Genomic DNA, 14,730 nt, shown 5'->3' with positions numbered 1-14,730 from the left:
GAGAGTAAATTATAAGCAGAGTATTGTGTTCTCATTCGTACTTAGTCAAAAAGGGATGTCAAAGAGGGAATATATTGTACTAGGTAATAAATCATATACAATTATAAAAATACCATCCCTATCTTTTTTTTTTTTTGGTGTAAATCAAATGAAATAGGTTTTATCAGTGTTTCTGAATTGTAGGACATTCATCTACAGCAGTACCTCAAATGGCAAATCTAACTGTGTTTGGTCACATGTTTTGTTTCCAATTGTATTAGAGCATGTCTTAGTACATCAAACCATCTAACCTGACAATATCTCGTGGATCAAGACTAAACAACGAGTAAAATTGCCACTGACAGCAAAATGATCAAACCATACTAGAGAAAAGACAATTATGTTTTTATTTTCTCTATAAAAAATATTATGGATTGTTGCCATATGAACAGGAGATTGATGAGTATGCAACCAAAAAATTAAAGGAAAAAAAAAAGTTATAAAATTATATCAAGAAAAAAACTAAGGTCATTTTTTCCCAAATTTTGAGATTTGTCGGTCTTAAAATATGCAATTTCTTATGATTACTATTATTCTAATTAAATATTCACTTTTAAACAATTTTACAACATGGATCCATTTCTCAGAAAAAAGAAAAAACAACAACAAAGAGGTCAGGACATTCGAGAAGCTTTTTAAAGTTAAAGTTGCTAATAGTGATATAATGGAGTAGAGAGTCAGAGAAAATTCCAGGGTGCCCAGAATGAGTGTCTCTGTAGAATACTAAAAAGGGTTCTATATTTGCATAGAAGACAGTGGATTTCAGATATGTTTAAGGAACAATGAAACATCCAGGAGAAAATATTTAAGGAGGAAATAAACAAGAGGATATACAAGAAATGTATGGCTCTTATGGTCAGTCCAGAACAGAAAATAGTCATATAAAATTTTTTTTGACTTTGTGTTTTTATAACAGTTTCAGTTTGCAATAAAATTGAGGGAAAGATACAAAGATATCTCATAAATCCCTTTCCTCCACACAGGCAGAGCCTCCTTGATCGTCAGCATCCCCTACCTGGGTGGCAGATTAGTTATAATTGATGAATCCCAATTGACACATCATAATCACCCAAAGTCCACAGTTATACTATGGTTTACTCTTGGTGATGTAATTCTATGGTCTTGAACAAATGTATCCATCATTACCATATTATAAAGAACATTTTCATTGTGCTAAAATTCCCTGTGGCCTACCTATTCTACCCTCCACTCAAGCCCCCGGTAATCCCTAATGTTTTATTGTTTCCATGGTTTTGCCATTTCTCAAACATCATCTAACATGCAGTTTGTAGCCTTCTCAATTTGGTTTCTTTCACTTGGTAATTTGCTTTAAACTTCCTCCATGTCTTTTCATATCTTGACAGTTCATTTCTTTTTAGTGCTGTATAGTGTTCCATTGTTTGAATTCACCACAGTTTATTTATCTATTTACCTACTGAAGGACATCTTGGTTGCTTCCAAGTTTTGATGATTACGGATAAAACAGTTATAAATATTCAAATGCAGGTTTTGTGTGGACATAAATTTTCAACTCTTTTGGGTATATTCCAAGAAGCATGAATACTGAATTGTATGGTAAGAACAAGTTTCGTTTTATAAGAACCCACCAAACTGTCTTTTAAAGCGGTTGTACCATTTTCCATTCCTACCAGCAATGAATGAGAGTTGCTGTTGTTGTTCCACATTCTCACCAACATCTGGTGCCGTCAGTGTTCTAGATTTTGCCCATTTTAATAGGTGTGTAGTAATATCTCACTGTTGTCTTAATTTGTATTTCCCTAATAACATGTGATGTGGAGCATGTTTTCTTTTCTTTGGTGAGGTGTCTGTTAAGGTCTTTGGCCTTTTTTTAACTTGATTTTTTTTATTATTGAGTTTTAAGAGTTCCTTTTGTGTTTTAGATAACAGTCCTTTATCACATGTGTCTTTTGCAAATATTTTCTCCCAGTCTGTGGCTTATCTTTCCATTCTCTTGACATTGTCTTTCATAGAGAAGTCAATATAAATTTGAGAAAAATAAAATAAACATTTGTGATAGCACATACCATAAGCAAAAAAAAAAAAAAAAAAAAAAAAAAAAAAAAAAAAAAAAAAAAAAGAAAGAAAGAAGTAAAGGACAATGTCCAGACAGGAAATGTAACTTGAAAGAGATGAAGAGAACATAAAAAACTAGAGTGTTAAATCTGAGGTTTAGAATGAGGAGCCAAAGGAAGTCCAACAAGAAAAAAATCAGAAAGGTAGGCAAAGTATAAGGAGAGTTGAATCTGGAAGCTTAAGTCAAGAAACACTTCTGGAAAAAAATAAACAAAAACAAACAAACAACAAGGTCTTTAAGAACATAAGGACAATGAGGGCTAAGAAAATAATATTAATTTTAATACTTAGGAGCCTACTGGTAAAATCAGTGTAAAAAAGTTTTTGTCAAGAAATGGGGATGAAAGTCTGATTATAATTAATTGAATAGTAAACAGGAGATATAAAAGGAAAGGGGTTAAACACAATCTGAACTTTCAAATATATGTAAGGAAGAAACAAAGAAACATTCTAGAAGAGAATGTTACAAACTACTAGGTACTTTATGGGCTTAATTTTATAATAAAAAACATATAAGATAATCAGACAATATCTAGCTTTACACCAAAATATAACAATCTTACACCTAGATAAAAATATTTCAGGCAATTTTATTGTTTTTATTTTTTTGTGCATTTTCCAAATGTTCTACAATAAATGAATTTCTTTTTGTGATAATAAAATTCTATAAATTATATATTTATAAAATATGCACTAAATATTTATAAAATATATTTATAAGATATAAAAAGATAAACTAATTGCCTAAGGAAGAGTCTGATGTTTAAGATAGTTTAGATTGAAGAGAAGGTGCCGGAAGAGAGGGTAAAGGTCAAAGATGAATCAAAAAAAGATAATAGATGGAGGAAGAATCTAGACGAATGGGAGAAGGTAGAGTAAATAACATGAAAGTAAAGGGGCCAACCTTGAAAAAGAGGATCATCTTTTCCTCTCATAAAGTGGGGAAGGAAGTAATAACGGAGTTAGAAATTGGTGAATTTAGGATGAAATGAAAATTAAATGGTTAAAGTGTGAATGCACTAATTTTTGTAACAATGTAAGAGATTCAGATACTAGCAAAACTGAGGACAAAAGAGGACTGGGGCCTCATAGAATAGCTACCTTAGGGAGAATGGATAATGGAGGGGACCATAACAAAGAAAAAAACTACCAAGTGTCATTGAGGGCCCAAGTTGAGTCTGATAATCATAACTTTTAGTGGAACAAATCAATGTTGTTATTTTCTCTAACAGTATGTAGTAGCCTAGAAGTAGAAAGAGAGTAAAAAGTAAATGTCTATAATAAGCCATATATAGGGAAGAGTCAACAAGAAGTGAGTAAGGCAGCTCTTGAAAGGTGACATGACTGATCTGTAAGTCAGGCCCAGCAAAAATGGAAAATCAGGAAGAGTCCTTGGAAATAAAGAAATAACCAAAGATTAGAGCAATACTACCCAAATTACTGAAATGTGATGGGTGACAAACTAATTTTGAAAAATAATGATGGAAAATTTTTTTATAATCCAAGAAAGTTAGAAAATTTTACATATTATATCCACATACAGACTTCTGAAATTGGAGGGATGAAGGAAGAACAATTGTCTATAAACCATGAGTTTCTAACATACAGAAATAACTTGTTTGATATTTGTAGCTCAGTCTAGTACATAGTAAATACTTAGTAAATGTATTTTGACTGAGTAGTACTTCATTAATATTAATTATTTATTATAATTTGCTCAGTTTATATAATGTTGAAAGGTCCATGGACATATTGTAAAGACAATAATCACTGTTTATCATTATCACATTTCTAGGTGATAATGATACATATACCAACCAATTTAAAGTTTGAAAATGATAGTCACTCAAAAATTTAATGAACATTTCTTAAGGGATGTGCAACACAAGCATTTTTATTCCCTAATGCAAGGAGATAAATGATTAGTAGCACTTTTTGATAACTGTTCAAGCATAATGTCTTGGTTCTATACTAAGAATTTAGAATGCATTTAAATAAGAAATACTTATAAATGAAAGAGCCACTTGACTGATTTTTTTTTCTTTCCATTTGAGAAGGAATAAAGAATCAGACACTTATTCAAAAGTCATCTTCTATCAAGAGTAAATATTAGGCACTTCCATCATCTAACAACTCTGAATTTTAAAGGTCTTTTTAGTGACGAATATAAGTGGGGATTTTTTAAATGGTGAGTTCTCAGAATACATTCATAGAAAGAGAAGTGCTTTCATACACATAAGTCCTCTCTGATAAAGTAAAGCTACCAGCTTAAAGTAGGCCTTTTTTTTTCTACTTTGCATCAAGTCTAAATAAGCTAAAGAGGATGAAAAAAAAGTCTCTTCGAATACCAAAGAAATGAAAATATACTATATCTGTTACCATACAAAAATTTTACTTCTTTAAAATGACTTTTTCTCTTTTCTTTCTTCTTGATTCAAACTTGCTTTTTCTAGTCTAATAGCACCATGACTCACTTCTTTTCCTATCTTTCTACTTTTGCATGTACTGCAGGACCACTTCCTTAATTAAGCTCTTAGGTCAGCATCAGTCTTAGGACACCATGACTAAAATCAAGACCTGAGGCAATGATCAAATGCCTCCTATCCTAGACTCAACCAATCAGTAGAGCCTAGGACCTCAAATCCTTTAGCCACCATGACCAATAAGTTTTCCCCTATATAACCTATCCCCTAAAGACTATCAGGGAGCCAGGTCTTTGAGTAGCTCACCTGTGTCTCCAGGCTTGACACCATTTCCTTAATTAAAGCTTTACTTGCTTTGCTGCAAAATCTTGCTCATATCTCATTTGGCTTGCGGGCAACAAACCCCCTTTATTTTGCTAACATACCTAAACATCAAAGGTATTTTCATTTTGTCAAAGCCTGACCTTACATAACCTATTCTGATTTTAAAATCATGTTAATCTTACTGTGGCTCTTATTACATCCCTTTGTTATTATTATTATATTTTTAATCTGTAGAAAGGCAAGTTTATCAAAGTAAATAAAGGTGGCATCTTTGTGACTTTTAGAGAGCAAGTCAACAAAACTTTGGTTGGATTAAAAAAAAGTAGTTCCATTTGGGATTCTGAGGATCTAGTTACATTTTATTCACTGATTGATCAAAACTCATTTTAAGTTAACAAGTTTTAATAATTCTACTTGTTAGAGGAAGCATTTTGATTTACTGGTTTTTAAAGGTTAAACTCACCAAAAAGAAATAGACTAACTACCTCTTAAGAAATTGGACAGGCTATTACATAACTTGTTATAAAGTTCCCTATAAACCAGATGGATGCTTTCTATGACATTTTAATCAGAAAACACTTTGGTACAGAACTCAAGCACATAGTCCTCACAATCAAAAGAACATAATAAAAACTACAGATTATGGTTTAGTTTTCATGATGATAGTATCAGCCTGAGTAATTTTCAAAATATATAAACATGGAACATTAAATTATTGGATACTGAGGGAAAAAAATAAGAAAACTCTCTTTCCTCAGAATCTGAAGTCACTATATCACATGAGGCAACAATTTGCTTCTCAGTAGCTGCATATCCCAAACTTAATGTCTGGGTTCTAGCAGTGAAAAGCTTCTTATTCTATTATTTGGTCCATCTTTACTTCTTTATACCCCTGTTCTACAACCTAGAGATTGCTTTTGCTTATGTTTGTATGTCCAGGGACTTTTCTGTGGGTTAATCTAGCTATATAGTAACTTACCTTACTAAAAGATAAAAATCAGGAGGTTAAGAATTCATTTTTTATTCAACTCTGCATCCCCAAATCTACAATAGGCTCTGACCTATAGTTGGTTCTTAATAAATATTTGTGAAATGAATATACCCATCATTCTTTCCTCATATATTCTCTTAGGACTCCTAAAACATGCTGCTAACTACCTCCAATCCTGCCCCTCCAAAAAAAAAAAAAAAGATCTTTAGTAGAGCAGACTCACATTTTCTTTCTCCCCCACACACGTACGTAAGCACGCACACACACACACACACACACACCACATACATTCCACATATCTATATATATACATATATAAATATATACATATCTACACATACATATATATGTAAAAATAATTTTGCATTCCATTATATAATTTCAGCTACTTATAAGAGTAGGAAAATGTATTATCAGACATGTAGGGATTATGCAAGTAGAAAAGACATGCTAAATTTCTTGAAATGTTGGGTAAAACTTTAGGAAGTGGTTTGGGAAAATATTGAAGTTACTATCAGCCTCACTTAACTGATCTCTAATAAACAAGGTAAGTCAATAAAATGTTCAGTGATAATTCTCACTGGTTGTAAAATATATCAAACTCATAAGAATCACAAAATATTTAATCGCTCTCAATAACTGCAGAACTGGAAAAAATTATGTTTTCATGAAATTGGCTCTTAATATTTAAAATTTAGAATTGTCTTTTTTTAAAATTAATGAGACATTACTTCCAACACTAGTTGGCAATTGATATTCTATACATATATACACACACACATACACACACATACATACATACAGTTTGGTTGGTTGTTTGTTTCAGATACAGCAGTAAAATTTTCACTCATCCTAGTGACCTTCCAAAGTACATGAAACCACCTGGCCAGCGAGGTTAGCACTGTTTTATATGGCATCTTACAATTGACTGTACCTGCTTAATTTCTAGGATCTCTGCCCAGTATACCAATGGTAGCTTTGGGAGGTGGGGTAAGGAAAGTTTTTAACTTGCATATGCATTTTTTTTCTTAGCTGTCAGAAAAGAAACAATTTTTCTCTTTTTTTTTTTAATTTTTATTTTTTAGTTAGAGTTGACATTCACTATTATTTTATATTAGTTCAAGTGTACAGCATAGTGGTTAGACATTTATATGATTTATGAGTGACCACCCTGATTAGTCTAGTACCCACCTGGCACTATATATAGTTACCACGATATTATTGACTATATCCCCTGTGCTGTACTTCACATCCCCTTTAGTATTTTGTAACTACCAGTCTGTACTTCATCCCATTTTTCACTCTCCTCTTATTAATACATGCTATTGTTAAAGGTGAAAATACATAGCAAATCAGAAAAAAAGAAACTTATTTAAAAGGAAGCTCTTGAGTGTTCTGATAGTGGGTTTGAAGTATTCTAATGGGATACAAGAAAGAGCTTGACACAGTAGTTTTACAATAAATTATAGAAGACAGGAGATGTAGATCTTATTGTTACATCATCTTCGAATAAGTTTCCAGGCACCTATCTTAACAGAGTTCTTTTTTCTGAGAGATGGAAATAGGACTAGGACACATACATTCTAATGTTAACATTTACATAATTGGAAATGTAGTGTATGAGTTATTTTTTAATGTGCAAAGGTTAACTCATTTGATGATTATTTTTGATCAGCTTTTAAGCTAAGGAAGAACTATTTTTCACTAGAATTAAGTACTACAATCTATGTTCAGTTCCACTCCCCTGCATTCTTTTCTTTCTCTCATAGAGCTAATTTAGCTGGAGAAAAAAAAAAGCCTTATCTCTGGGACAGGACAAGATATTATGTAATTGTGCAATATTTCATAATATGGCAGTATACTGTACTGTATTTCCTACCTCTAAAGCTCGCCTGTGGGAATATGGATCCATTTCCCAAAAAAAACACTGAACCATACATTCATGTGTCTACAGCACAGGTAATTAACTTATACACAATTTTTAGAAAGGGTAAATATGATGTCTACTGATACTGTGAATTCAGGAAGACATTTTAGAATTCCTGTAGTATTAAAAAAAGTTTATTTGGCTTTTAATGATATTACAACTTTTCAATTAGAAAGGTACACTGTCCCTTTATTCTATTTTGAGGAAGAATCAATTTGTATTCTAATCAGTGCTTGGCATAATGTAAGTGCTCATTAAGTGTTTGATGGATACATAAATAAAATTGTAAATGTCCTGCGGGGGGGAGAAATTCTATTAAGCAACTCATGAATAAACAGGCACATAATCTAAACAAGACTTTTAGAGTTAATACGAAGCTTACTCTTTAGCACATTATGTACTTGAAAGAGATGAGTGCAGTGTATTTTTTATACATAAATTGTTTGATTAGTATTTGGTGACTCAAAATATAAATTTAATTGTTTATTAAATTTACCCACATTTTACATATGTATTTGAAATACTTACTGTATATAAACATTATCTGATAATTACAAAATTTATGTTGCTATCCTAAAAATGAAATGATGCTTGTGTATAAATTACATTTTCAAAACAGTAATGACAATATCTACATTTATAAAATGTATAATTTATATAGCACTAACATGTAATATCTAAATGGACCCTTATAAAGATTTTACTGTTAAGTATGATTACCCCACTTTAATGAGGAACAATAAATACCACAGTAGTTAGGAGCATAGGCTCTGGGTCCAGGCTTACTTGGGTCTGAACTCTATTTCTGCCATTTACTCTGTGACCTTGAGCAAATGTCTCAATGTCTCAATGTCTCCAAGTCCCAGGTAAATGACATAAACAAGTTTACAATGTTCACTTCATATTAGAAGAGATAATACATAGTATTTAGCTCAGGGCTCTTCACTTAGCAACTGTACAATGTTTTATTGGTAGTAATCATTGTTAATCAGGGGTTGGATTGTTAAGTGACTTACTAGGAAACGACAGTGGTAGAAAAGAGGCAGCAGAGGTAACACAGCAGGTGAAGAGACTTTAAATTCTAGGCAGTCTAAGTTGACCGATTTTTACCTTAGACCAATATTCGATCAACTCATTTAAGTGGAAATCAAGTTAAACGTAAAAATTTGCTCTCTCAAGGAACACTTTCATATTAATTTTTAGAAAACAAAAAAGCATAATTTGAATATTTCAACCCTTTTTATCTATTATAACTCAGGTTTATACATATTGAGATTGTTTAGAGTACACTTTTATTCATTTATTATTTGTGCTAGAAAAGCTATATGTCAGTGAAGACAAGATACTAACTTTTTCAGCTGCTTAAAGAGCAATTTGGTTAAAATGATACCTAATTATTCTATTCACAAAGGAAGAATGACTTTTCAAATATATATTTATCAGCCTTTTGCTCATTAACACTTCTCTTGAACTTAAAAATGTACTCTCTTATTGAATGAAAAATAGAGCTTAGGAACACCATCATCAATAGATTTCTGTAAGGGAAAATAGGAAGAGAAAAAAGGACAAAGTAGAAAAAAATGTACAACAAGCAAATCTTAACATGAGCCAAATTAATATATCCACTCAACGAATAGTGGAATATCTCTCACAGAAGTAACTCTTATAGGAAACAGTAATCCTTATAGAAAAGGTTCACAATACAACAATAGCCATTAGATATAAATGGATTACAAGGGAAAAGATTAAAATAAAATGGGGGCACATTTATAGAGGCAAAGGATGATAAGATGCATAAATCTTATTTGAAAGGTTTTTGGAGTTACTAAAGGTTTGAAGCAAGCGAGTAACAATCTCTCAGCAGTGTTGTGGCAGACATTCTGTATACAACTCAATATATATTTCCTATTCCTTGTCCTCTTCTTGTAAATACATCCCTACTTTTGTTTAGATAATAACTGAGAACCTTAATTTCAAAGAAGAGGTGGGCAGGAGATTCAGATGTACTTAATCAAACATTATGAGAAGTCTGCTGGGAAGGTTATGGGAAGATCTCAGAGAAAAAGCAAGAGTAATGTGAGGAGAGAGATTCCCTGCTCAGACTTCCCCTCAGAATGAGCCAATACTGGCAACTAGCTTTATTTTTTCATGAGAATATAATGAACTCCTTTTTGTTTAAGCTACTTTTAATCAGATCCTCAATTTCTTATGTTTGAAACTGTTCACAGCTATCACATACTTTATAACTATTATAGGTTAGAGATTATAGAGATTAAAGACTGAATGAAGAGGTAAGAAATTGTCATATTCCAAACATGTCTGAACAAGAAGACTGCCAGAAACAAGAAATCAGAAGGGAACATGGTGACTCTGATGTTAGATATATGCTTGAGGTTTTAATGGAATATTCAAAAAGTTGGAAAATTTAAAATATATATAAAGATGCAGATAAACAGTGTGGTATCTATGTAGAATTTGTCAGATTTGAAATATAAAACTGTGGAAGCAGTTAAAACAGGCAAAAAAAAATTAAGGGTCTTAGCAATATTCTCCATTTGGAAGATAAATGGAGAAGTCTGCTAAAGAGCTGGAAAAATAAATTTGGCAATGTAATATGTCTGACAAATTAGCAACCGCAGTCATATCTGGAGACCTAATCATCAGGAGTCATTTGCAATGGATGTACCATTCAGTCTTTAAGAAACCGATGAGAACAAACTGGTGCTAAGGATTGCTGCCAAAACGATTTCTAGAGACCTAAGATACTGCATGGGAAGTTCTGGTATTCCTCTTATCTAGAACATTCTCCATTCTCTTTTACTTTCATTTTCACCTACAACCACAGTTTCTAATGGTTCTGCTTATTCTTCAGATATTAGCTTAGAAAGCTACTCTTAAATCAATCTCTTTGCATCACATGATTTTACTCTTTGCATCATATGATTTTATTGTACATTAGTTTAAGTCTGTTTGTTTTTCCAATGGATTTATGAGCTCCCTAGTGAACCAGGCATGTCTTGTTCACTATTGTATTCCTGGAGGGGATGACTAGGGATTTCATAAATTTGTACTTACCGTCACTCCTCTCTCCAACTTGTCTGTCCAAACTGGCTGAAATAGTTTACAATACTGACATGGGGGGTGGGGCGGGGAGCATAAAATTGTGAAGAAAGATCAGATTTTGAAGCAAAACAAATCATTTTATAATCTTGGATATTCTACTTTTTAGTTTTTGGCCTTAGGTAAGCTACGTAAGAATTTTAATCTCTTGTTTACTCTTCTATTAAAATAGAAATGATACTAGCTCCCTCTTACATTCTCCAGAATTATGTCTTAGAAATTATATGCATATAAATGCATATATTTGCATGCGCATGTATATGTGTATATATAGTTATACATATGTGTATGTGTGTACATGTATGTGTGTATACTTATATATATGTACATATACACATATATATGTATGTGTATATATATATGTATATATAGCCTACTTACTATTAATACACAATAAATGATAGGTAAATTGTGGTCAAACAGGATAAGTAGAAGCTGCAGTGGTATTCAATGATGCTGACTTTAACTTACATATCTTTACGTTGCCTATATAATTTCTACCTCTTGAGATAACACTTCTAACATAAGACAATTTATTTCAAATAATATTCTTTGTTGTAGAGGTATTATTACAGTTTATAAAAATAATTAAAATATTTGTTTCCTTGGCCAGTCTGAAAGAAGCTGACAAATTCCATGTGTTATGCTAAACAAATTTTCTATTAAAAAATCCAAAACAATATATTTAAATTTAGGAAATTGGCTTTCATAAAGACTTGCTAATGGATACTGCCACATTGAAAGAAACAAAACTCATCATTTATTGGAAATATCTTCATCCAAATCAACTAATTTACATATTTAATAAAGAGCTTTATATTTTACCTCAAATAAGTTACTCAGTATATCATAATTGCTAAGGTGCTGTGGTACATTTAGATAAATATTACTATTTAAGCAATATAATATATTCCTAGAACATAAAGAAGTACCTCTCTCAATGCCTTATTAGCTAAAAAATAAATAAACAAACAAACAAATAAATAAAAAGACCTTTTCAATATTCTGAAGTTGCTAAACATGTTGCTTAAACTTTTCTAGAACATTTCATCTCAAAATATCACTAGTAGCTAAACCACCATTATTGAAACAGTTTGTAAGATACATTCCTATAGTGATAGCTAGTGAACTGGAAAAGAATCCTGCAACAATAAGAAGTGAATCTCTATTATCTTATGTGTAAAATGATAATCATTATTAACAAAAGTCACAAGATATTAATGATAATAATGAGGTACAAAAGTTAAAGTTTGAAGCTAAGCAGGGTCGGGCCTCGTTAATGCTTGAATGGGAGACCATCTAGGAATACCAGGTGCTGTAGACATTAAAAAAAAAAAATGTTAAAGTTTGTTCTCTCTTAGTGGAACATTTAATGGGAAATAAGTATTCATAACTGAAGACTATTAGTTTGTATGAGTAACTGCTATATTAGAAAACTTAATCAGGAAGCTGTAAATAAGCAAATTACTGGCTGTCAAAAAAATTATCACTATCAAATTAAATGAGCTTCCCCAGGAAAGCTAACATTGCTTTTGCCTGTAGGCCAGCTCAAATATGAATCATGGGGACACAAGCCATATAAATAAAATAGATTTTAAATTAATTCTCCCCATGTAGACAAACTTTAAAAATAAACTTTAACACTCATTTCTAAATTTTGGAACGATGAAGTAACCGCAATGATGGCTGACTACTGTAGGCCAGATTAAGTGGTCCTCATGACCTCTGATTTTTTGCTTTTTAGATTAACATAAATATGATTATATAATATCAAACCAGCTAGTACATATAGCCATCCCGTAGGTCAGACAAAAATGATTTCAGACATGAACAGTGGTAGATAAAAGAAACTTGGTGATTTATATGCATTCAATGAATTGAAGGTTGACTGTTTAATGCAACTGTTTAATACTCAAAAAAACTGACTCAAGAATATCTTTAGAGGCCAAATCTACAAGGCATATATATTTTCTCATCCTGCCAAGTTTGTTTTCGCCACTATTTATATAGATGTGTCCCTAATAAAATTGAAAATAAATTGTTGAATATAGCTAATTCTGCTTTTATTTAATCTACTTATTCTCAATATTTTAGTTCATACATTATTCATTGAAAGTAAAATGAATGGGTTGAAAAATAAGGGACTTTCTGCTTATGGAGAAAAAAGTGTCCATATACAAAGGTGTCTTGAAAACACATTGGTTGCTGTATGGATGGCAAAAGGTCACATGTTCTACCTGAAAGTTAAACAAATTTAAAGTTATCTATCTGTGTCTCAGGAAAACCAGGAAAACTGTATTTGCCATTGTGGAGCTAGTTAACCAGATCAATGTGAAGGATGATCTATCATCTTCGGGAATTCTATGGGTATTTGGGGTATAAAGTTAAAATTTTGAATTCCTAAGGGAGGGAGAGAAAAAGGCCATTTTGGGAGACAACATTGTAATTGCAATCGTCTTTGCAACATTAACTACAAACATTATTATTCCAGAAATTAAAACATAAATAGCTGGTAGGTGTGTCTTTTGGTTATTTGCTTGTAATAACTGACAAAGATTTATTACAATATACTCATTTAACTGCAAAGTGCTTCACCATAGCTTACTACCTAATGTTCTCATCACAATCCTGAGAGAGTGCCAGAATGTTCCCTGATGGGTAACATACAGTTGAACAATGCAGCTCCACATAGTGATCAAATGAGCTTTCTGGGGCTTTGGGAGGTTGGAAGCAGAGGTACCGGTAAGAAACACCCAGATACTGACTCTACCTCAAGTCTTTTCCCCAATGTGAGAAGTATCTTTATTGACACTGATGCTGACTACAGAATCAGCAAGAATCAGAACTCTATAATTATTTCTTTTTAAAGGCTTACATAGTGTAAATTTCTCTAGCAGAGGGATGAAGCCTCAGGTGAATTTAGACTAAAGAACAGCAAGAATTGCACTATTGATTCTATATGATTCTACTCTTAGGCTAAGGACTCATGACGTCTTTCTGTTAAGGTTTGAAATATGTTTTAACCAATTTATTCCCAAATGTAATTTAACTTTATTGTGTTAGTGGCATGTATCAGGTAGCTGGGGTCTAGGGGATAGGGGTCAGCTCACACACATGTGTGTGTTTCCTTCTAGCCATTCATAGCCTGTCTGAACCAGCAAATCTACACTATTGGAGAGGCTTTTGGAAATTCTCTGAATATTCCTTAGACATGTAGCTATATAAAATTATCATGTGTGGTAACCAGAATTAGAGAAGCTAAAGAAAAAAATATGTATTATCCTTATTGTGATGGTTGTACACAGGTTAGTCTCTCTGCTTATGTTTTCTTTTCAAGCATTAAAATACTGATATTGATAACTATAGTCATTTTTAAAGATTTTAAATTCATTATGAACTGTTGCATTACCAATAATTCTCTGAAATAGATTTCTATTATTATTTTCATTTATTGACTACTTAGAAAGGTAAATACATTAACCAAGACCATGTAGCTAGGAAGTGATAAAGCAGAGATTTGAATTTAAATAAAATCACAAGTTTTTGCTCATCAACTCCAAAAAACAAAGAATCTGCATGTGCATGCATGTGTATATATGTTTGTGAGTATATGCTTTTCTTGATTTATGACTTACATCTATCTTAATTCTTAGGCTAAGATAATTCACATCCTGAGACTGGACTCTCACATCGTTAAACTCTTGTGATAGTAGATAGCATGTCTGTGCGTTTTTCTTTAGAGTCCAGCATTTTACAAGAATACTTCTTGTTTTTGATAATTCCAGGTTGATATCCTCAGGTTCATGAGATTA

This window comes from Pteropus alecto, unplaced genomic scaffold, assembly GCF_000325575.1.
Source record: "Pteropus alecto unplaced genomic scaffold, ASM32557v1 scaffold95, whole genome shotgun sequence".
Taxonomy (NCBI): domain Eukaryota; kingdom Metazoa; phylum Chordata; class Mammalia; order Chiroptera; family Pteropodidae; genus Pteropus; species Pteropus alecto.
Note: the sequence above shows the minus strand (reverse complement) of the source record.